The sequence below is a fragment of the Pleurodeles waltl genome, chromosome 1_2, assembly GCF_031143425.1.
Source record: "Pleurodeles waltl isolate 20211129_DDA chromosome 1_2, aPleWal1.hap1.20221129, whole genome shotgun sequence".
Lineage (NCBI taxonomy): Eukaryota > Metazoa > Chordata > Amphibia > Caudata > Salamandridae > Pleurodeles > Pleurodeles waltl.
Genome location: NC_090437.1, coordinates 1,335,096,233 through 1,335,119,917, shown reverse-complemented (window position 1 = coordinate 1,335,119,917; position 23,685 = coordinate 1,335,096,233).

The following is a 23,685-nucleotide window of genomic DNA, read 5'->3' as shown; positions in this document are numbered from 1 at the left end:
AATAGAATCTCTACTGGATCACATAAAGTAATTTGGAGTTCTCTGGGTCAGTTTGCTAATAACGAATGCCCAAAGTTTGTGAGTTCCCTGCACACGAGCATTACTTGGAGAGGTTTTGCTGCAGACCTGATACTTTCCAAATGTCATCTAGCAGACTTTGGATAAATAAAGTTGACTCCAGAGTTTCTCAAATGAGTCAGTGTGTCATCCACATAAAGCGTCACCACCTGCGCCCCAATGCCTGGTGCTACTCCTTAGTCAGCCAGGTCCTTAGGAAGCATGGCTGCCAGTGGCCTCATACCTAAGGCGAATAGAGGGGACGATACCTGCATCTCGTTCTTTAACCACATTCAAAAAACCTACAGCCAGATACCTCTTTTACTGTCCTATCCATCACCTTGGACGCCATAGAGAACATCTCTGCCCAGCTCTCCTAGTCAGAGTCAAAATGTAACCTCTCCAGCATCCATAAAATGTGCTGTCAACCCACAGTAGCCAAGTCCTTTTCTACATCTTAAGCCGCACACCTATAGTCGTACTCCCTCCGGGTTATAAAATACTGAACCAATGCCACTCTTCACAGATGTTGCACAAATCCAGACTGGACAGGATAGACCAACAACTTAAGGATGGCAAGAGCTTTGCTGTAATGGCCTTACTGTATATTGTTGCACCTACGTTTATCAGGCGGGTAGTTTGTTTTTCTATCCGACTACAACATCGAGCGATTCTTTCGGAGTCAGGTTACTCAGGATACACAACCTGCCACAACAACTGGAGGACAGGAAGTTTTTTCCCTGTCCTCTTCCTCCCTCACCATAGACAACCCAGACACTAAATGAGGGCCAGGGTTAGATCTACTAATCTGGAGTTAGCAATCTTGTTTCAAAACTGGGAACCTACCATGGTTTGAAAAAAATTCCCTCACCCACTAATTAGTGGCATGCTTCATCCTGGGGCGGGCTACTACACCGAGGTGCAGAACTACCTCCTGGGCGGAGCGTTTTTTTCCAGAGCTTACATCAAAGCAGATACCACTATTGTTCCTTCAAGATCTGCTGTATAAAATCAGACAAACTAAAACTAACTAGGAAGGTACTTTCTGGATTCTTTATTAAATAGGTCTCCCTGACAGGGTTAAAACCAAACGTGGGGGTAAACTGCAGATATTAGTGTTGGTTACCCCTTTCCACTCATTCACACCAACATGTTTCAGCCCTCTTTTCAGCCACTTAGGGTCTACGACCCTTCATCAGGGTACAGGATCTCTTCACTCGATCAACCTTCTGCTCATTACCCCCACATTGCTGAGTCAGAAGTGTTGAGATTATCAGTCCAGTTCTCACTATGACACCTGGAAAATGCTGATTTTCTTAGAATCATTCTCCAAAACCGGGGATAGAGTGGGGGTATCGCCCTATTGTCAAACTTGTTCCAAGGAGTCAATGCCGCCACACACAGACACCCTCTTTATCTTCGCTCTCCCTCCGAGTGGCTCTGTGTGGCGGCATTGACTCCTTGGAGTAAGATTAGTAGATCTAACCCTGGTCCTCCATTTAGTTGTGAGTTTACTCAGGATACACCTCAAGCGGAACATCTGGGAAACATCAATGTAATTTCATAGGGACCCATCCGTATCTGTTGTTTTCTTTCTACTTGTGTTTTCGAACGGAGGCGGCTAGTTCTTCCCTTGTAAGCAGAGAGTCAGATTTATAATGCTGGCCATTCCTTACATGCTGTATTTTAATCTTACCAAATGTCTCTTTAATCCTCTCCATTCCAGGAGGGAATTCCTGTGTTTACAGCACTGGAGGAAACACCGGAAATCATTAGTTCGGCTCTTTGGGTGTATCTCTGTATCCTACACTCTTTGTAGAAAATTGCCCTGGGGCCTGCTTCATTTTAAAAGCCATGAAAGTATATTCCCCAAATCGGTCTCCTCCATGTGGAGCCACTGCATGTAGGGAGTGTATGAACACTTACCAGAAGATGCATACATTTCTATGCATAAACATATGGTCTGCCAGATCATACACCAACTTTGGTAACTGTTCCTCCTTACTCTTCAATTGTGATCTTATCCTCTACCTTTATGTTAGACCCTGATCACAAATGAAGCATTAAATTGAATTTCTTTTCAATACAGATGCCTCTTAGGACCACCTTTATGGCCTCCAACTTCAGGGCCATAAAAGATGCCAGACTTCAATTGTATTTTCAAAACACTTTCTAAGCTTATCACAACTGGTCATTCAGATAACAAAGTTATCACCAGGCCTACATTGTGTCCATTTGTAAGCTGTGGCAGGGAATCATCCAACAATGTCCTGCCATGTGCTTAGTATCTGTACCAAAACCCCAGCTCACCCCTCAGAGATGTATTCTGCTACATGAAACATTTGAAGTGAAGTCTACCCAATATTGTGTGAGGTTAGTAGCCATATCCAACACATTTTAGGATATCTATCCATATGTCCTCAAATAACACAATTAAAATATTGTGCCTGAATTATTGGAGCATCCTTGCCTATTGTCATAGCTTCCACCAGCTTCGAAAGACTGCCATTCCACAAAATTAGGAGCTTGGAGATGTTTACTAACCACAGTTCCTTCCCATGAAGTATCCTTTCACCAGTTCATATTTACCACCAGGCTCTTGTTCCCTGTTCACGAGCAATAATCTAAAACGAGACACTGCTGTCAATCTACACTGCTGCATCCCCCATAGGACAAACAAGAAGCAAATAGTAATCTACCTTTCCTTTTCCTGCACAACTTTCCACATTCCATTACACTCAAATGTGCTTCCTGCAAGCATGCTATTTTAACATAGCAGTGCTTCATAAGCAAAATTCACATAAAACTCTGAGCATAATGAGTCAATTGCCATGACTATAGGGCTCACCCAGATACGGAAGGGGAAAAATATCTTTAAAAGAAACACCTCTCTTTTCAGTGCCCAAAGAACAAAGACTTGGAAACCTAGTAGGAGACTGGAAAGCAACCAGAGAAGATCCTTCAACTACCCAAACTCTATCCATTTCCCGGTCAGCACCCAAAAGAATATAACATATTTTGCAAGGAACAGCGACTATTTATACATCATTACAACTCACAAGAGAGCCAGGGGCACCAGGTGCCATGACCAACAGACTCCTACCAAATTCAGAGTATGAAGGAGCCACAGAGAGCCAGGCGGTATGTGGCAACATCTTTATCTGTTTCCATCACACCATCTGGTGTAAAAATATTTCAGGTTTATAATCAAAACTAATACTACCAATGCAGCAGCAGCACAGAAAGCCCCCACCACCAAGGACCTACAGACAAGGTGCCATCCTCACTCACTCTTGTACGTACCATTGTCACTGTCACTTGAGAGTATTTACAGATGTGATAAGCTGTGTGTGCCAAGTCAAAGATGAACTGTCTGTAACAATGTGGTGCTCCCTTAAATCACTAATCCTCTTTATTATCGGTAGGGATGACAAGTCCAAAATAGCCGAGACTGAGATCTATGGCCAGACATTGAGCAGACTTGGTATACTCAGACCTCGATGTTAGTTCTTCAAACTCACATTCCTATTTTACACAGCAAATGGGTTAGATGTAGACAGCTTAAGAAGAAGATCACACGATCTCTATGTGGCTTTAGACTTCAGAGAAAATTAAAATGTCAGCTAAATACAGCACTACATAATGATTCAAAACATTTGAGAAGATAATGATCCATGAATCATTGAACAACTGTTAATGGGTGCGCAGTTCAAACAGCATTACCGACTATTGATAGTTTCCAAATGGGGTTTGAAATGCAGTCTTCGACTCATGCCCCTCCTTTATTCTTAATAGATGGTAGCTTCCATTAGGTCTTATTTTATAAATGTGGATGATCTTTATACTGACTCACAAATGTCATAAGTGAGGTGCAAAGGACATTGGCCCTCCCATGTGATGTTATTTAGGCCCTTATAGTCAATACAAAGACAGAGCTCTTCTGATTTGCAAGGAATGAAGAACATGGAACACAAAGATAGGGATGGAGCAGCAGGGCCATTTTAAAGATTCTCTTGCAGGTATGAGGGGGGTGGGAGTGCCTAGGTTTGCCCCTCCTCCAACCCCATTCTTTTGTGGGTGGGAAATGTCACTCTCCTCCTTGCCTCACCCCTGTTTCTGAAGTTTGGAGGATAGGGGGGCCCTGAGTAGAACTGCTGCACACACTCCCAGGAGGATTACGTGGGGAGGCTTCGAGCCCCTCCACCTGCATATTTCTCTGGGAGAGATAGCCACTCATTAGGCGAGACTGCCCATGAGGGGACAAACCTCACCTTGAAGACTTTCTGAGAACAGCTGCATTGCTGGAAAGGCTGCAAGCAATGGAAATCAGCCTGTAGGGTGTGGTCACCTGGGAATGAAGCAGCCCTGTCCTCTCCCTTAGGCTGTGTTACCCTCACCTGGTGGAGTCTGATTCGAGTCCAGACTGAGAGCAGACCGGAAGAGTTGACGGCCTACATAGTCAGGAATTAAGGTCCCTGACCTGCACAGACAAATAATTTAAATAAATAAGCGGTGCTGATGGCTGCACCTGGAGGGGCATCAGGGAGGTGGGGAGTGAGGATGGCCTGTCTGATACCCGGCTGATTTTTGATCCCTCCCTATGAGAAATAATGACTGCAATCCAGGGCCTAAAGGAAACAGTTGAGCCCAAATTAGATGCAGTAATGCTAGACATTGACCTCCTGAAAGCAGACTTTGGCAATCTCTCCCCAAAAGTCACAGCAGCAGAACCTCAGATAAATGGCCTGCAATCTACCACTAAAAGACTTGAGGACAAGGTTCAAACCCTAACAAAGCAAAATGCAGAAACTATTGCAAAGCTGGAAGATCAGGAAGGAAGGGCTACCGCAGTAATATTTAAGTGGTGGGGGTTCTCGAAGGGGCGAAGGGAAGATCTTATCCTGAGCTCCCTCTACCCCAAAAGTCTCTCCAAATTCTTCTCCATTGAGAGAAAGCCCAGGGCACCAGTGCACCTCCGTGGACGATCATCACCAGAGTGTTTAACTATAGGGACCACGATGCGATCTTACGGACAGCACAAACTCATGGTGACCTCCAATATAAAAATGCCATTAAAAGCAGAAACAGAACTTTGACGAGGTAGAAAGGGTTCTGAGGGCCAGTTGAAATACATGATAATGTACCCAGCAAAACTATGAGTGATTGCGGAGGACAAAGCATGGCACTTCTCCAGACCTGAGAAGGCATGGGACTGGTTGGAGGGCTGGCACATTGCGGGCTGGAAGGGCTCTCGGCCCAAACTGACATACCTCCACAAGCTGCACCAACACAATTTAACCCTGACTCTTTAGCGTTCCCCCCCCCAGTGAACTCTTAAGATGCTGCTCACTGGTCCCATGTGGCAATAACTTTGGTTCCGGCCATTAGCCTTAATGGCAGTCCTACCCAAAGTGTAGAAGTGCAACGATCTACGAGACTATAGGGTCCCAGACATGGAGGACATCTCACCACTTTTAGAAAATGCGTGAGAACCTCCTATTTGACTTGCTGCTTGGGGGAGTGAGGGTCAGAGATAGCGGACTGTTCTTTGGGGTTGACTGATCAGGGGATGTGATCACCTAGTTTTCTGTCTTGGTATATCTTTGCATGTCAGCAAGGCCCACCCACATACGTTGATGTTTCTTGGGCAACAGGTTCTCTGGAAATTGGGGTCGTGGGTAGTTCTGAACCCGCAGTGCGGGTGTTCTTGTTTACTATCAAAACTGGTTGCTTTTCTATTTGCTCGAACACTGGTTCATTAAGTATAGTTCCAGTGTGGGAGAATGTGCAGAGAAACATTACACAAAAAGTGGGCTTCATGTGTGATGTAAATCCTGTTGATAAATGTCACCTTCGCAAATTACACCACATGTGCAACACAACATGACTATATAGACATGGAATGTGAATGACCGGGGTGGAGGGTAGAGCAAAGTGAAGCACACATTGGTCCTTCAATACTTGTGTAAACATGCCACTGACCTTGTACTGCTCCAAGAGACACACCTGCGTGGTACTAATTGTAAGGCATTAGATAGATTTGGCTATACCTTGCTTGCCCACGCAGGATACACAACTGGCTCAATGGGGAATGGAATACTAATTAAGAAATTGGTGCAGCTCATCCCTCACCGCATCAGACACAGCCCCCTTAGCAGATATGTGGACTCTCCTTAACATTTGCCCTTTATATATTCTGCCTAGACTTCATGTCCAAACCCTCTCCGACATAGGTGTGCTTTTTTTGGAACTGCCCCCTGGGATGCTAGTATTGGGGGGGTGACACGAATGGGGTGATGGACCCGGCACTAGATAGAGCAAGAGGAACTGCCTTGGGCGGTATGGGAGGTCCACTACACCCCTTTGTAGAGGCCATGGGCTTGACTGATCTTTGATGCATTCACAATCTGCATAATAGAAAATACAAATACTTCTCACCGGCTCATGCCTGCTTTTCTCGTATTGAGCATATTTTCACCAACCTGCCCATGTGGACAGGTTCCGAGCGGCGGCACTGCGGCCGAGGGATCTCAGATCACTCTCCAGTTGAGGTGCAGCTGAGGGCCCTGACCAACACTTCACACTAGGCCTCAAACTAAATCCTTGGTACCTATGGGATGACCAAATTAGGAATAACCTATGAGCAGGGGCAGACACTTATTTTAAAGAGAATAAGCGCACTGTTTCCTCGGCCTGTACTCATTCTGAGGCTTTAAAGTCCAGTCAATCAATCAATATTTGTAAAGGAGGGTACTCACCTCTGAGGGTCGAAAGGTCATCATATGTTGGAAAGCTCAGGCCCAACTGCACTGAAGTAGAAAAATACATTGCAGACCTAGAGGACAGGATAGCGAGGGATGATGCAGAAGAACTCAGTCACCTGCTATGTCTCCGGCAGTGAGATCTGTGAGCCCTCGCGGAAAAGAAAGCGCGTAGTTATGGCCTAGCTACAGAATGCCGACTATATGATGTAGGTGATAAGGCCAATAAGCTACTGGCCTGGCTAGAGAAGAGGGATAGAGAGCGGTCTTGGGTGCCAGAGCTAGGAGCTCCACAATAATAGTAACAACATCGCAAACACCTTTGCAGCTTACCATAAGGGCATTTATTTGTCTACGACAACTATGACAGAAGGGGACTGTGCAGAGTTTCTAAGGGAGTTCAGCCTTCAGACGTTATCTGGTGAAGTGAGTGAGACTCTGGAGGAAGACTTGACGGTGTGTCAGATCGCACTGCCCATACAAGACCTCCAGTCAGGGAAGGGGGTGGGGCCTAACGCCTAGCCATTGAACTGTATAAGGCAATGGCAGACAAGGTGGCTACACAGATGCTGGACATGTTCCAGGCGCATGGGAGAAAGGCTCCCTACCGGAAGATCAATGACTAGCTACGATATTAGTAATACATAAGGAAAGGAATCTGCAAACAGACTACTCCTCCTATAGACCAATTTCCCTACTAAATATAGGAAGTAAAGTTCTGGCAAAGGGTCTTGCGTGCAGACTTTGTACAGCTAATACCTTAGTGATACACCCTGATCAGTCGGGCTTTATGCCACATAGGAGTACCCACCTCAATCTGCGTCGTCTCTATAGTATGTTACTTTTGACTGGGTACTCCCATTCCGACGCAGCAGTCCTGATGGTCTTAGACGTCAAAATGGTGTTCGATAGTATAGAATGGAACTATATCTTTGTTACATTGACAAGATTGGGGTTTGGTCTTAAATTATGGAGCTGGTTGAGACTTCTGTACCAAAACCCATTAGCAAGGGTAAAAGTAAATTGCGCAGAGTCCAGCATCTTTGCTTTGCACAAGGGGACGAGGCAGGGCTGTCCTCTTTCCCCCATGATTTTCGCATTAGCACTGGAGCATCTGCCCACCTGGGTCCGTCAGGACACCTTGATACAAAGAGTGAGTACAGGAGGGGATTGGAAGGAGCGTATCTCCCTGTAAGCAAATTATATTATGTTATACCTGTCTCCAGTGACAGAATCCTACAAATATTCAGTATATTCATGGATCATTTGGGTTACAGTATAAATTGCTCGAAATCCTTAATCTTACCATTGTCGGGTGACTCCCTGAGAATTCCTTCGTGCTGTGCAGCACCACAAGTAACTAGCAGTTTTAAATATTTGGGGAGGCATATTACTCACAACTTGCAGGGCTTACTGGATAGGAATCTACTCCTGCAGATTTAGAGACTTTACAAGAATGTAGCGCGTTGGAGAACATTGCCCCTATCTTTGATGGGTAGAGCGGCATTATATAAAATGATGTCTCTCCATTGCTTACTGTACATTTAGGGAACACTCCCTACAGGATCCCACCAGAGCTCTTCTGGTGAAATGACAGTGCAGTTCGCCTTTTGTTACAAAATGGAATTACTCCACGCATTGCTCTGTGCAAACTCCAGAGGGGGTTGTATGATGGTGGGCTAGCAGTCCCAGGCACTCTTAAATACTACTGGTCTTCACGGTTGGTGGTGGTAAATGATTGGGTCTTTAGCAGGCATGAAGATCTGGCCTACAGAGTAGACAAAGCGTTGATAGGTAGGAGAGGCTATGTCACGGCATTGTACCACCGTCCTACAGACTCACACTCAGACAGTAATTCGGTGTGGAGGGAAGCCACAGATTTCTTGGGCTGCTGAAATAAGCTCACTTAAATGTCACCTCTCTGGAACAGTGATCTGCTGAAGGAGGCAAGCAGTTTAGAAGGTTTCTCTAAATGGTAGCTCATCGACATTGAATGCATGGGAGAAGTCTGAAGAGGGGATTTCTTCATACAGATTAAAGTCCTCTGGCAGGAATTTGCACTGGCAGAGACGAAAAGATATAGGTATCTCAAGCATGCCGATGAATTTAGATGCCATATCCTGGAGGGTAAACAGCTGCAAGAGGCCACTCCTCTAAAAGAGCCCATACCCAGCAAGACCATTGTACTGATTTATATGAAGCTACTAAACAATTCTCCAGACTCATTGGTATCTTTGATGGAGGCCTGGTCTCGAGACAAAGGGCACCTTGACGGTGACAACTGGATCGAGGCATTGCAGGGTCCAAGGGAACTAGCAATCGGAGCTAGGTTTAGACTAGTCCAGCTGCAAATCCGCCATAGATCTTACTACTCCAAGTCCCTACTAAATAAAATAGGCCAGGTGTGCAAGTTACTTACCTTCAGTAATGATATACCTGGTAGAGACATATTCTAGTTGCAGATTCCTTACCTTTCAATTTCCCCAGGCGGCGAACTGGATCTGGAGATTATTTCTTCAGGCAGTACCCCTGTGCACCATTAGGTGGCGTTGGTCGACTCCTTGGGCGTCATTGGCGTTGTGGTCGCCGTGATGACGTTGAGGTCGTATATAGGCGCCACTCCGGCACACTGACGTCAGTAGTGCGGAGCCAAGAAGAACACTGAGAATGGTGTGCCAAAACTAGGTCCATTAGAGGGAAGTACCTGTCCCTAGAAATCAGTTAGCAGTGCAGGGAGGATGGGTGGGTCGGTAAGTAATCTGAAACTAGAATATGTCTCTACCAGATATATCGTTACCGAAGGTAAGTAACTTGTACATCTGATGGAGACTTCTAGTTGCAGATTCCTTACCTAGATACCCGAGCAATACCACCCCCGGTGGTGGGCTGCGAACTAAGATCACACCAAAAAGTCCTGCAAAATAGCCGTTCCTACGAATCTGACTTTCGAGGCAGTAGTGCTTGGTGAACATATGTAAGGACGCCCATGTTGCAGCCTGACAGATATCCAGGACTGGAACTCTGCATACTAACGCTGTGGTAGCAGCAGTTGCTCTGGTTGAATGAGCGCACAAACCCTCAGGGGGTTGCTTTTTTGCCAAAGCGTAGCACATCTTGATACAGAGGACTACCCATTATGAGATGGTCCTCTTCTGCACCGCCTTCCCTTTCTTCACACGCACATATCCCACAAAAAGCTGATCGTCCACCGTGAAATCTTTGGAACAATCTAGATAGAACGCCAACGCTCTTTTTGGATCCAGACGGTGGAGTCTCTCCTCCTCATGAGAGGGATGTGGGGGTGCATAAAAGTAGGCAAGGTGAAAGATTGGCCTACGTGAAAAGGCGTTACCACTTTGGGAAGAAAAGAAGCCCTGGTCCGAAGCACCACTGGACTTCTCGGAATGGTGGCTTCGAAGAAGCTCACTTACTCTGCGAGCAGAGCTGATGGCAATTAAGAAAGCTGTTTTAAGGGTTGAGTCATAAAGGACAGTTGTGGAGCGGCTCGAAAGGGGCGCACATGAAGTATGTGAGGATCAAGGTCAAATCCCACTGGGGCATGATGGACGGGATGGGAGGAAACATATGAATAAGGCCTTTAAGAAACCTCCTAACAAATGGGAGATTTGAAAAGAGAAAGGTGGTCTGGTAGCGTCAGAAGGCATAGATGGCAGACAAATATCCCTTGAGGGTGCCCAGAGTAGAGCCCTGCTGGGCAAGAGAGAGAATAAAGAGGAGAACCTTTGAGAGAGATGCTGAGAGGGGATCAACAGATTTGTTGCTACACCATGCCACAAATCTCTTCCAGAGACAGGCGTATACCGTTTTGGTGGAGGGATGCCAGGCTGCCAAGATGACATTACAGACTTCGGGTGGAAGGGCAAAAGCTGTCAACTGTCACCGCTCAATCTCCACACAAGGAGGCGGAGACTGGACAGGTTCGGGTGGATAACCGTCCCCTGCTGCTGTGACAGAAGATCCTCCCGAAGGGGCAGTCTGATCGGAGGACGTGGCCATGCTCAAGAGCTCGGGATACCAGACTCTTTGTGCCCAGTCCGGAGCCACCAAGATTACTTGGGCTCGGTCTTGCCTGATCTTCTTCAGAACTCTGGGCAGAAGTGGTATTGGTGGAAAGGCATACAGGAGGCCTGAGTTCCACTCATGACGAAAAGCATCGTAAAGCAAGTACCGCCTTGGAAACTCCAACGCGTGAAACAGCTGACATTGCTCGTTCTCTGCGGAGGCAAACAGATCTAACCAAGGCTCTCCCCACTGCTGAAAGAGACCTTTTGTCACCTCTGGATGGAGACGCCATTCGTGATCGACTACGCATCGATGGCTGAGTTCGTCAGAGAGCCTGCCAGATGTTGAGCTACCAGGGAAATGCCCTGGCGTTCCAGCCATGTCGAGAAGCAAAGAGCCTCTTGACAAAGGGTCCACGACTCCACTCCTCCCTGCTTGTTGCAATACCACATGGCGGAGGTGTTGGTGAACACCTGCACTACTTTCCCTTTGAGAGAGGGAAGAAATGCTTTCAATGCAAGTCGGATCACCCAGAGCTCCAAAAGGTTGATGTGGAGCCTGAACTCCGCCGGAGACCAGAGGCCTCTGATCTCCAACTCTGTCACAACTGTGAGATCTGGTCGGGGGACGGGAGAGGGATCTGCCATTGACCCAATCTGGATTTGACAACCACCACTGCAGGTCTTTCACAGTTCCCTCTGAGATCTGAACCATGTCGGAGAGATTCCCTTGATGCTTCGCCCACTGGAACTTCAGGTCCCACTGCAGAGCCCGCATATGCCATCTGGCATGTTGGACCAGCAGGATGCAGGAGGCCATGAGGCCAAGCAGCCTCAGAGTCATTATCACCGAAATCCAGGATAGAGGCTGAAACATAGGTATCATTACCAGAATATCCTGGACTCGCTTTTCAGGAGGATAAGCCCGAAACTGTACTGTGTCAAGAACAGCTCCGATGAAAGGGAGCGTCTGAGAGGTAGTCAGGTGTGACTTCGGCACGTTGATAGTGAACCCCAGCGAATGCAGGAGGTTTGTTGTAGTCTGGAGTAGGAGACAACTTTCTGGGGCGTGTCTGCCTTCAACAGCCAGTCGTCAAGGTCGGGGAAGACTGGGACCCCTGACCTGCGCAGATGAGTTGCAACCACTACCATCATTTTCGTGAACACCGGAGGGGCACTTGTAAGTCCAAAGGGGAGCACGGTGAACTCAAAGTGCTCGTGACCTACCACGAATCATCGGTAACGTCTGTGGGCCGGCAGGACAGGAATATAGAAATAGGCGTCCTGCAAGTCCAGCGAAACCATCCAGTCTCCAGAGTCTAGGGTAGAAAGAACCTGAGCCAGGGTTAACATCTTAAACTTCTCTGTCATGAGGAAGAGATTGAGGCACCGGAGGACTAGGATAGGACGAAGACACTTGTCCTTTTTGGGCACCAGAAAGTAGAAGGAATAGCAACCACGACCTACTTCTGGTGCAGGGACCCTTTCTATGGCTCCCTTGCAAGAGAGAATTGACTTCCTTTCCGAGAAGTGCCAAATGATCCTCTGACAGGTGACTGAAGGATGGTGGCATGGCTGGAGGAGAAGTCTCGAAGGGGAGGGAGTAGCCCCTCCGGACAATCTGTAAAACCCACCTGTCCATGGTAATGGATTCCCAGTGGGACAGATGATGGTGAATTCTGCCACCAACTGGTCCCGGATGACCCAAAAGACTAGGAGGCTTTTGAGGCAGAGGAGGGGGGGTGGACTGGGCGGCCCGCTGACTTCCTGATCCACGAGCTCGGTGGATCCTTCGTCCGCACAGGGGCTGTACAGCATGCGGGGGTCGGTGTCCCGGTGGAAATGGAAACAGTTGGGGGCCCCTTCCATAGCCACGAAAGGAGCGAGAGGCATACTGAGGGGGCGAGAAGCGGCTGCGGGGCCAAGGGACTGGGCTGTAGCGCAGGAATCCTCAAAGCGCTTTAGCGCTGAGTCCACCTTGTCTCCGAAGAGACGAGTGCCATCAAATGGCATTTCCATCAAAGATTGCTGGACATCCCCCCAAAAGCCAGACGTCCTCAACCAGGTGTGGCGTCTCAGTGCCACCGTCGATGCAACTGATCTGCCTAGTGAGTCGGTCGTATTCAGTCCACAATGGATCAAGAACTTGGTTGCGCCTCTCTCATCTGGCATGGCTTGGGAGAGAACGTTTCGAGCCTCTTCCGGAACTTGAGGCAGCACTTGCGCATCTATATCCCAGAGAGTATGGCCAAAAGGCATGTGGTGTTCACGGACAGCAGCGCTAGACTGGCAGAAAAAAACATCTTCTTCCCTAAATTGCCCAGTCTTTTTGATTCCCTGCCTGGGGGAGCTGTAGGGAATGCACCAGAGGATGAAGAAGCTTGGATGGCAAGGCTCTCAGGTGTTGGTTAAGGAATTTTGGGTCATTCGGCACAGGCCGACGGTGGTGGGCAATCGTCCTATTCACAGGAGCCCCTGTGCTGGGTTTGGACCAGGTCCCCAGTAGGACAGCCATAAGTGCTTCGTTGAAGGGAAGAAGGGGTTCGAGTTGGAAGCCCCAGGCTGAAGCACTTCGGTCAGGAGGTTAGGCCTGGCCTCCACAGAAGGAAGCTTGAGGTTCAAAACCTCAGCCGCCCATCTCACCATCATAGAAGAAGACGCTCCCTCCTCCGCAGCCATGGTACAGGGAGAGAACATGCCAGTGTCAGAGGAGGTGTCCAACCCACTGGCATCACTCAAATCCTGTACCCAGCCCAGTTCAGGCTCAAGCTGGTCTTCTAAAGGATCCAGCGACCCCTCTAAACTATGCCCGTATCCATACCCATAGTAACAGGGTTCAGGATAAACCCTGAGCACAGCAGAGTCCATGGAAAACAGAATCGGCGTCAAGTGACATCGTTCCGGCACCGGGTTATCAGGAATGAGTATAGGGTCAACTGTGGGCCCAATTCGCATTGGGAGCATCAACATCTGACCTGACGCTGTGGAAGGTTGCGTTGGCATGACTAGCTTTGGGACAGATCCAGAAGTGGATCCTGAGGTGCCCTCTGGAGTCGGGACCGAAGTCGCCAACTTTGAACCCAAGGCCATCACTGACTCCCCTGGGCCCGAAGGCACTGAGAGTGGGTCGGGCTGCCCAAATATGAGGCACATGGCCTCATAGAACTCCTTAATTTGGGCAGGGGTAGCATCGGCTGCTGGAAATTCGGTAAGGCGTGAAGTGGACCTAGACTGAGGCTTCAAGGACAGAGGCCTAGAGCATCAACGCTCTTCCCGCGTTGTGTCGTGTGAGAGACGGGGAAAAGTCGAAGAACATTTCAGCTTTTTCGACTTTCTCTTCTTACCCTAATGTCCAGATGAGTTGGACAAAGAAGAATTTGGTGACTTTGCGATTGGTCTCCTGACCTTCCTCTAGAACAGGCCCAGGAATGACGCGGAGTCGAGTGTCGGGCCACCATGAGCTTCAGGGAGCACTCCTTCAAGGACAGAGGCCTAGAGCATCAACGCTCTTCCCGCGTTGTGTCGTGTGAGAGACGGGGCAAAGTCAAAGAACATTTCAGCTTTTTCGACTTTCTCTTCTTACCCTAATGTCCAGATGACTTGGACAAAGAAGAATTTGGTGACTTTGCGATTGGTCTCCTGACCTTCCTCTAGAACAGGACCAGGAATGATGCGGAGTCGAGTGTCGGGCCACCATGAGCTTCAGGGACCACTCCCTCAAAGCTTACAGGTTCTTGGCCCGACACTGGGAGCATGACTTCGGGTTGAGGTCGTGCTCCAGACATCAGAGGGACACAAGGTGTCGATCCGTCACTGACATCTTGTGGTGACAGGAGTCGCAGAGCTCAAATCCGGTCTTACAGGACATCCCTCGACGCACCAAAACCCATTAATAACAAATTCAACAAAATGTTGCATTTAGTCAAAAAATTACTGGGGTAGCTCTTCTCCTGATCTGCGCATAGGCTGGTGCGGAAAGAAAAGAACTGAGGTCAGCGTGCCTGGGTGGCACCTATATACAACCACTACATCATCACAGTAACCACAACGCCAACAACGCCCGCGGAGTCGACCGAGGCCACCTAAAGGCACACAGGGGTACTGCTCGAAGAAAAAATCTCTGAATCCAGTCTGACGCCTGGGTAAATTCAAAGGTAAGGAATCTGCAACTAGAAGTCTCTATCAGATTAACACATTACTGTGTCTCATAGGGTGTGGCTAAGAGGGTTCTCTCTGTCATATTCAATAAGAATGCCCTGCAATTCAGACCTATAGGTGGGCAGTGACCAACAACATTTCCCAGGTTCTAGGAAGAACTATTCCCCTGGATTCTGAGTGACTGATGCTACCAATATCAGTGGAGGCCAAAATACCAGAAGATATGGGTGACCCTAGCAGGTGGGGTGGCAAAGCGGAATGCTGCACGCTTCTGGGCAGGCCCAGCCCCCCATGCATTGCAGATTGGGAAGCCGATCTAGATTAGTGCCAAAGGGCAGAACAGGTGGTTTATGAAAGTAGGGGATGTCCCATAGAGTGGGAAAAAGTGTGGGGTGCTTAGACTGCTTATCTAGGCGGTAGGGAATGGGGAGACTGAGGGAGAATGGAAGTGAAGATGCTCCTACTGTGATCACCTTGGAGTGGTCTGTAAGCCATGATGCAGGCCATAAAAGAGCCAGTTTACATTATGTCTGTAACAGTTGTAATCCATTGCCTACACTGATGTATTCTTACCATGATTCTTTTTCATTGCTTCAATTGTATAATGGTCACTGTATTAACAAAAAGAGCTTTAAAAATGTGACCAGCTTTATAAGTAAGGGCAGATACACATTAGTGGAGACAGAGTGAAGAAAAAATACTGTACAAGAACAGAAGTATCCACTAGTTCAACATCATTTAACTAAATGTTGAGATAGCCTTGGATTGGGAAATTGGTTGCCAAAAAACATAGGTTGCCGCAAAAGTGCCTTAGTGTTGTGATAAAGTTAGTACTGCGGCCAAGGGTTGGTGGTAATGCGAGACATAAGAAACATAAGTAGATGGATTCAGTTTGAAAGTGAAAAGACTTTGTCAAGGCTTCAGATGTATATAAAACATTATATGTAAACACGAAAGGTACATAGATCAAGCTGCTGGTAGTCATGAGTCCTTGGGAGAAATCAAATAGTATAGGCAAATGATGGCCATGATAAGCCTCAATTATTTGTGGAGCGAATAAACCCTTGCCGTGCGCGTCGGGGTTTTGGCAGAGTGTGACTACCAGCAGCTTGATCTATGTACCTTTCGTGTTTACATATAATGTTTTATATACATCTGAAGCCTTGACAAAGTCTTGAAGACGAAACACGTGTTGGCTGTTTTGCTGTATGGACTTATTGTTACATTCGAACATCCTATTGTAACTTTGACCATTTATCACCATCTGGCTGCTCTGGACACATGGGGGGTCATTCTGACCTCGGCGGTAAAAGCCGCTTACCGCCGGTCAGAAGGCCGCCACAATACCGCCGCGGCCAGCCGCCACGGACATTCTGACCCACAACTGCAAAACATCCGAAAATCCGCCCTCCACTGCAGTCCGCCACATCAGCGGCCAGCGGTAAACTGGAGAAGACCAAACCTCCACCGCCACGCCAACAGAAATACGCCCATCCCATTATGACCCGCAAATCGACGCGGCGGTCATTCAACCGCGGTATTCCATTGGCGGTACACACCGCCGCGGTCAAAATACACACACCTTTACAAACCCCTACCACATTGGACAATTTGAAAGGCACAGACCTGAAACACATACACACACCACTCCCACACATCCAATACCATATAAAACACACACCCACATCACCCACAAACCCCTACCAACAAAAACCAGAGACGAAGGAGAGAGAGAGACACATCAGAGAATAGAGAGCCAGACACACAGAGGCACACCGCAACATCACACACACCACATAGAAGCACAAAGCACCACACACCAACACACACATCATCACATACACCACCCCACACCTCATACACACCACCCCATGGCACCACAAAGGCACCCACGCTTTTCGGACCAAGAACTCCGGGTCATGGTGGAGGAGATCATAAGAGTGGAACCCCAGCTCTTCGGCTCACAGGTCCAGCACACCACCATAGCAAGGAAGGCGGAGCTCTGGCAGCGGATCGTGGACAGGGTCAACGCGGTGGGACAGCATCCCAGAAATCGAGAGGACATCCGCAAACGATGGAACGACCTACGGGGGAAGGTGCGCTCGATGGTCTCGCGACACAACATCGCAGTGCAGAAGACTGGCGGGGGACCCCCACCCACTCCACCCGAATTCACAACATGGGAGCAAGAGGTACTCAACATCCTGCATCCTGATGGCCTCGCTGGAGTACACGGAGGAATGGACTCTGGTAAGTACAAGGCCAACCACTTCACCCCCCCCCCAAGCATGCTAACCCCCACCCTCACCCCCAACCCCCCAGCACACATCCTCCCTGAGAATGTCTCCCCAGCACAACCCACCCAACACCAACCCCTGCATGCCACCCCCAAACTATGGACACCCATCACCTAAGCATGACCACTGCACATACCCATCACCCCCCCCCCCACACAAAACACCCTCACAACACCTCCCCCAAGGGAATGCCAGCACTGGGGGACAAGGGCACCCATAAAACGCAAGCTAATGCACACACAGAAACAATAACCATACCCTCTTACCCCATGCAGGACCCGAACGACAACACACCGGTCAGGAGGGACCAGAAATGTCCATCCCACCCCCGGAACAGGCCCCTAGTGATGACAGCAGCTCTGTCGACCTGGAACCTGACGACCAGCCCGGACCATCGGGGACCTCTGGGCAGTCGGTTCCCCTCACCCAGACACAGGCCACTGCAGACCCAACCCCCTCTGGGAACAACAGCACAGCTCCCACCCAGCGGGCCCATGCCTCTGTCTCTAGGACAGGTCAAGCAGCGGTGTGTCTACCACTACAGGGCCCCCAGGGTAACCCACCAACCCAACAACAACAGGGACCTGGGGGCAGTGGGAGTGGGCACACCGTCCAGGGGACAGAGGCCCAGGGAAACAGGGCAACTCGGAGGGCTGCTGTGCGACAGGGGGGGGAGGAGAGGCCCAGGGAACCCACTCTCCAAGAGGCCCTCACCACCATCATGGCAGCCTACCACCACTCACAAGAGACGATGGCGACGGTACTGGCCAGGTTCCAGGAGATCCAGGCACAGCAGGAGCAACGCTACATGGGGTTCAGCGACCAACTCAGCAACATCTCAATCGCTATGGGGAGCATAGTCCAGGCCCTGAACCGTATAGAGGACACGTTTCTGGACCATGTGGCATCACACAGGGCCCCTGTCACTAGCCAGGAACAGGAACAGCCTACCACCTCCGCCGGCGCTAGTGGACAGGAGGCCCCACCACAACGACAGCCCACCAGAACCCCACCTCCTGCTGAACAACAACCGCCCCGCAAAAGGAGCCTGAGATCAAAAAAACCGACAGAGTAGGATGTCAAGTCCCCCGCCAGCATCACATACCCCCTGAAGTCCTCCCACTGTTCCACATTGCCACCCTGTCAAACCTTGAACTGCCCCTGCTCCATCCTGCCACAGGCATATGGACAATGCACCTGTGAGACTGAGAACTGGACTCCGCCATGGACATTACTCCACCCCCACCCATCACTGTTTCACTATCATGTACCAATATCTATGCACTAATAATAAATCACACATTGCACTGAAATCAATCAGGACTCAGCCTGTCTTATTTACAAATGTATGACACATTACATATCAATTACGTATTATTAACATTGTGAATTACACATACCGAGGTAACTTAGCATTAGTCCATGGGCCAACCAAGCCGAGGTCACGCAGTGGCTCATACAGCACAGAAAAGGGAAGGGAAAATCAAACATCATGTTTATAGGTCTGGGGGGAAATCGACAAAGTTGAGATGCAGGAGGCTTTCAGGAAATGTAAAATGGCATGGGTGATTATTACCTGTGTGCTACTGGAAATACTGTTCTATTACTCTGTCCCTGTTGTCTGTGTCGTCCTCTGAGTCTTCCTCCTCTTCACTCTCCGCAGGCTCCACAGCTGCTTCAACACCACCATCTGCACCATCCTCCTGCAGGAAAGGAACCTGACGTCGCAATGCCAGATTGTGAAGCATACAGCAGGCCACGATGATGTGGCACACCTTCTTTGGTGAGTACATCAGGGATCCCCCAGTCATATGCAGGCACCTAAACCTGGCCTTCAGGAGGCCAAAGGTCCTTTCGATGATCCTCCTAGTTCGCCCATGGGCCTCATTGTACCGTTCCTCTGCCCTGGTCCGGGGATTCCTTACTGGGGTCAGTAGCCAAGGCAGGTTGGGGTAACCAGAGTCACCTATTAGCCACACACGTTGTCTCTGTAGCTGCTCCATCACATAGGGGATGCTGCTATTTCGCATCACATACGCGTCATGCACTGACCCTGGGAACTTGGCATTTACATGGGAGATGTACTGGTCAGCCAAACAGACCAACTGGACATTCATCGAATGATAACTTTTTCTGTTTCTGTACACCTGCTCATCGTCTTTTGGGGGTACCAAAGCCACATGGGTCCCATCAATGGCACCAATGATGTTGGGGATATGTCCAAGGGCATAGAAATCACCCTTCACTGTAGGCAAGTCACCCTCCTCTGGGAAAATGATGTAGCTCCGCATGAGTTTCATCAGGGCAGACAACACTCTGCTCAAAATCTTTGAAAACATAGGCTGAGACATTCCAGATGACATGGCCACTGTGGTCTGGAATGACCCAGTTGCCAAAAAATGGAGGACTGACAAAACCTGCACCAGAGGGGGAATCCTTGTGGGTTGGCGGATGGGGGACATCAGGGCTGGCTCCAGCTGGGCACACAGTTCATGGATAGTGGCACGGTCAAGTCTGTATCGAAGTATTATATGGCGTTCTTCCATTGTCGACAGGTCCACCAGCGGTCGGTACACGCGAGGATTCCTCCTTCTCATCGCAAGTCCCAGCGGACGGTGCCTAGGAAGGACAACATGGAGCACAGAGTCAGGCAAACCACAGGTACGTACAGACAGCTTGCACAGTTAAAGAATGGCAATGGGTTGAAAGGCGTGTATGTGTGGCAATGCAAGGCCTAGGCCTGTGTGTCGCAGTCAAAATTAAGCCATGTAGGCCCTTGAAATGGCGGCTGCCTGACCTGTGAAGTGGGACAATGGGATGTGAGGTCAATGCGCTGGCGGGGCACACCGTGGCGGTAGGCGGTCGAAGACCGTGGCGCAAAGCCGCATTGGTTAACATTGAAGCCTATGGGTTTCAGGAGCCAATGACGATGTGCGCCGGCGGTCGCGGTACGCACCGCCGCGGTACGCACCGCCGCGGGTGTAACCGCCATTTTCTATCTGATTAATCACTCGAGACCTGATCATCCACAGGAGAGGACCTATACTGCAAGTGCTGCTGTGACCTCGGTCTGGAAGATACAATGGCTGCTGCGACTGGGGAAAGGGCCCCTGCCTTCACGTCTGAAGAGTTGGAGAAGCTCGTGGATGGGGTCCTCCCCCAGTATGCGCTACTCTACGGTCCTCCAGACCAACAAGTGAGTACACCGGGTGCACATGGAATGGGCTATGCCTGTGTGGATTGGGGTGGATGTAAGTTGGTGGGGTGGGGGGCGAATGAGGAGTGCAACGCCCGACAGATGAGAGCATGTGCCATATGGCAAAGTTGGTGGGGGGGGCCAATCACATCTAACATGCAGGTCATTGATGATTTCCTCCTTTCCACCCTGTACATGTCAAATAGGTCAGCGCCCATCAGAAGATCGAGATTTGGCGTGCCATCGCCAAGGAAGTCCGGAACTTGGGGGTCCACAACAGACGGGGCACCCACTGCCGCAAGAGGTGGGAGGACATCCGCCGCGGAACAAGGAAGACCGCAGAAACACTGCTGGGGATGGCCTCCCAACCTAGGAGGGGTGCCAGTCGCACCATGACCCCCCTGATGTCCCGGATCCTGGCGGTGGCCTACCCTGAATTGGATGGGCGCTTTAAGACATCACAGCAGACACAAGGGGGTGAGTATCAGCACATTCTCCTATCTTTCTGCGCAGTGGAGGCATCTGGGTGGGGGAGGAGGGCTGTGGGTGACATTAGGCCAGGGCGCTTTCTGTAGTGTAGTCCTCTCCCTTAGGCATGGCCCTGTGCCCCCGGCCCCCACCTCTGTAGGGTGACAAGTACAGCCATTGAAGGTCCAGCATCTCCCATGTGCGCGTTTGACGTCTCTTGGCCTGTTGTCCTAGTCATTAGTACTGAGTAGTGTACCCCGAATGCGCGGCTTAGTGCATTAGGCTCCTGTGTCTGTCCTCTCCGCCAACGGTGTTGACATTGCATGCACTCAACCTGGTCTTCTTTTTTCTCCCCCACCCTTTCTCTTCATCTTCTTGTGCATGTGTGCATTAGCATCATCAGGCGGAGGGGATTTGGCATCGGAGCACGAGGGAGCTGCAGGACACAAGGCCCCGGTGGGCCCAGGAACAGACACCGAGGGCACCAGTGATCCGGAGGGCGAGGGGAGCACCACGACGGGGACCGCTGGTGAGAGCAGCGACAGCGACACGTCCTCGAATGGGAGCTCCCTAGCGGTGGCGGCAACATCCGTGCCCCCGCCTCTACAGGTACAGCCGCCACCCAGCGCACCAGCCCCGCCCTCCCAGCAGCCCCTCAGTCTTCGCTCCGTGCCCGTTCGCCCAGGAAGGCGCGCGTCTCCTTCGCCCCAGGCACCTCAGCCCCTGCCCCTGTTGCCCCTGCTGCCCTCAGTGCGGAGCTCATTGACCTGGTAAGGACGCTCATTGTTGGGCAGACGACCCTTTTGAATGCCATCCAGGGTGTGCAAAGGGAGGTGCAACAGAGCAATGCGTACCTGGAGGGCATTCATTCAGGTCAGGCTGCCCATCAACGAGCGTTCACTGCTCTGGCCTCAGCACTGACGGCAGCCATTGTCCCTGTTTCCAGCCTCCCTCTTCTTACTGCCTCCAGCCTTTCTCTGTCTCCTGTTCCTCAGCCTATCCCATCCACACCATCAGACCAGCCTGCACACACCTCAACACCCAAGAGCAGCTCATCCAAACACAAGCACCACAGATCCCACAAACACTCACCCAAGCAACACCCAGATGCAGACATGCCAACAGCCACTGCCACCCCTGTGTCCCCCTCCTCCTCGTCTCCCTCCTCCCTCCCTGTGACGTCTACACTCACACCTGCATGCACCCCAACATCAGCCAGTGCTTCCATCACCACCTCACCCTCCAGTACAGTCCACACTCGTGCAGTCACCACCCCCACTGCCATTTACACGTTCCCTGTGTCCTCTCCCACTGTGTCTGTCACCCCCTCTTCCAAGACACACAAACGCAGGCAGCCACCCACCCAAAAGCCATCCACCTCACGACAGCCTACAGCACCAGCACCTTCACCCAATGACAGCACACCTGACTCTCCTACAACCACCTCCTCTTCCTCCACTTCCATCTCCACTTCTCCTACCCTTTACCTTGGCCCTAAAAAACTTTTCATGGCTAATCTTGACCTCTTTCCCTCCGATGAGCTCCCCCCTCCATCTTCAAAGAGTCCCAAGAGCACCGCAGCCACCACCAGCCCAGCTTCGTGTGTCACTGTTGTGCATGGGTTCTGGAGCCCACCCTTTGCCAGCAGTGACACATCGATCAGCAGCAAGGACACGTCCAGCCCCCCCTCCCGGCAAGAGGACCCGCAAAAACAAGGGCCGCCGTGCGAGGACCGACAGGGCTGCCCCCAAGGAGCAATGTGCGGCCACTTCACCACCCACACCATCTAGGGGAGGCAAGGGCCCGAGAGCCCCATCAAAGGAGCGGAAGGGCAGCAGGAGCGCGGAGAAGGTGGACCCCACATGTCACATCCCAGCTGGGAAGGAGGACACTAAGGAGGCCAGGAGTCCGTCCCCGAAGGGTCCAGAAACGTCACGGTCCGAGGGCGACTGAGCAGGGAGTCCAGGCCAGGTCTGGCTCCCTTGACCTGCTGGATGAGCACCGCTGAACAGGGCCCGCGGGGCAGAAGAGCACCGCTGAACAGGGCCCGCCGTGGAGAAGAGCATCGCTGAACAGGGCCCACCGTGGAGAAGAGCACCGCTGAACAGGGCCCGCCGTGCAGAAGAGCACCGCTGAACAGGGCCCGCCGTGGAGAAGAGCACAGCTGAACAGGGCCCCGCCGTGAAGATAGGCACCGCTGAACAGGGCCCGCCGTGGAGAAGAGCACCGCTGAACAGGGCCCTGCTGTGAAGATAGGCACCGCTGAACAGGGCCCGCGGTGCAGAAGAGCACCGCTGAACAGGGCCCCGCCGTGGAGAAGAGCACCGCTGAACAGGGCCCGCCGTGAAGATAGGCACCGCTGAACAGGGCCCGCGGTGCAGAAGAGCACCGCTGAACAGGGCCCCGCCGTGAAGATATGCACCGCTGAACAGGGCCCCGCCGTGAAGATAGGCACCGCTGAACAGGGCCCGCGGTGCAGAAGAGCACCGCTGAACAGGGCCCGCCGTGGAGAAGAGCACCGCTGAACAGGGCCCGCCGTGGAGAAGAGCACCGCTGAACAGGGCCCCGCCGTGGAGAAGAGCACCGCTGAACAGGGCCCGCCGTGGAGAAGAGCACCGCTGAACAGGGCCCACCGTGGAGAAGAGCACCGCTGAACAGGGCCCCGCCGTGAGGATAGGCACCGCTGAAGAGGGCCCCGCCGTCTCAAGCACCACTCCGCTGGGCCC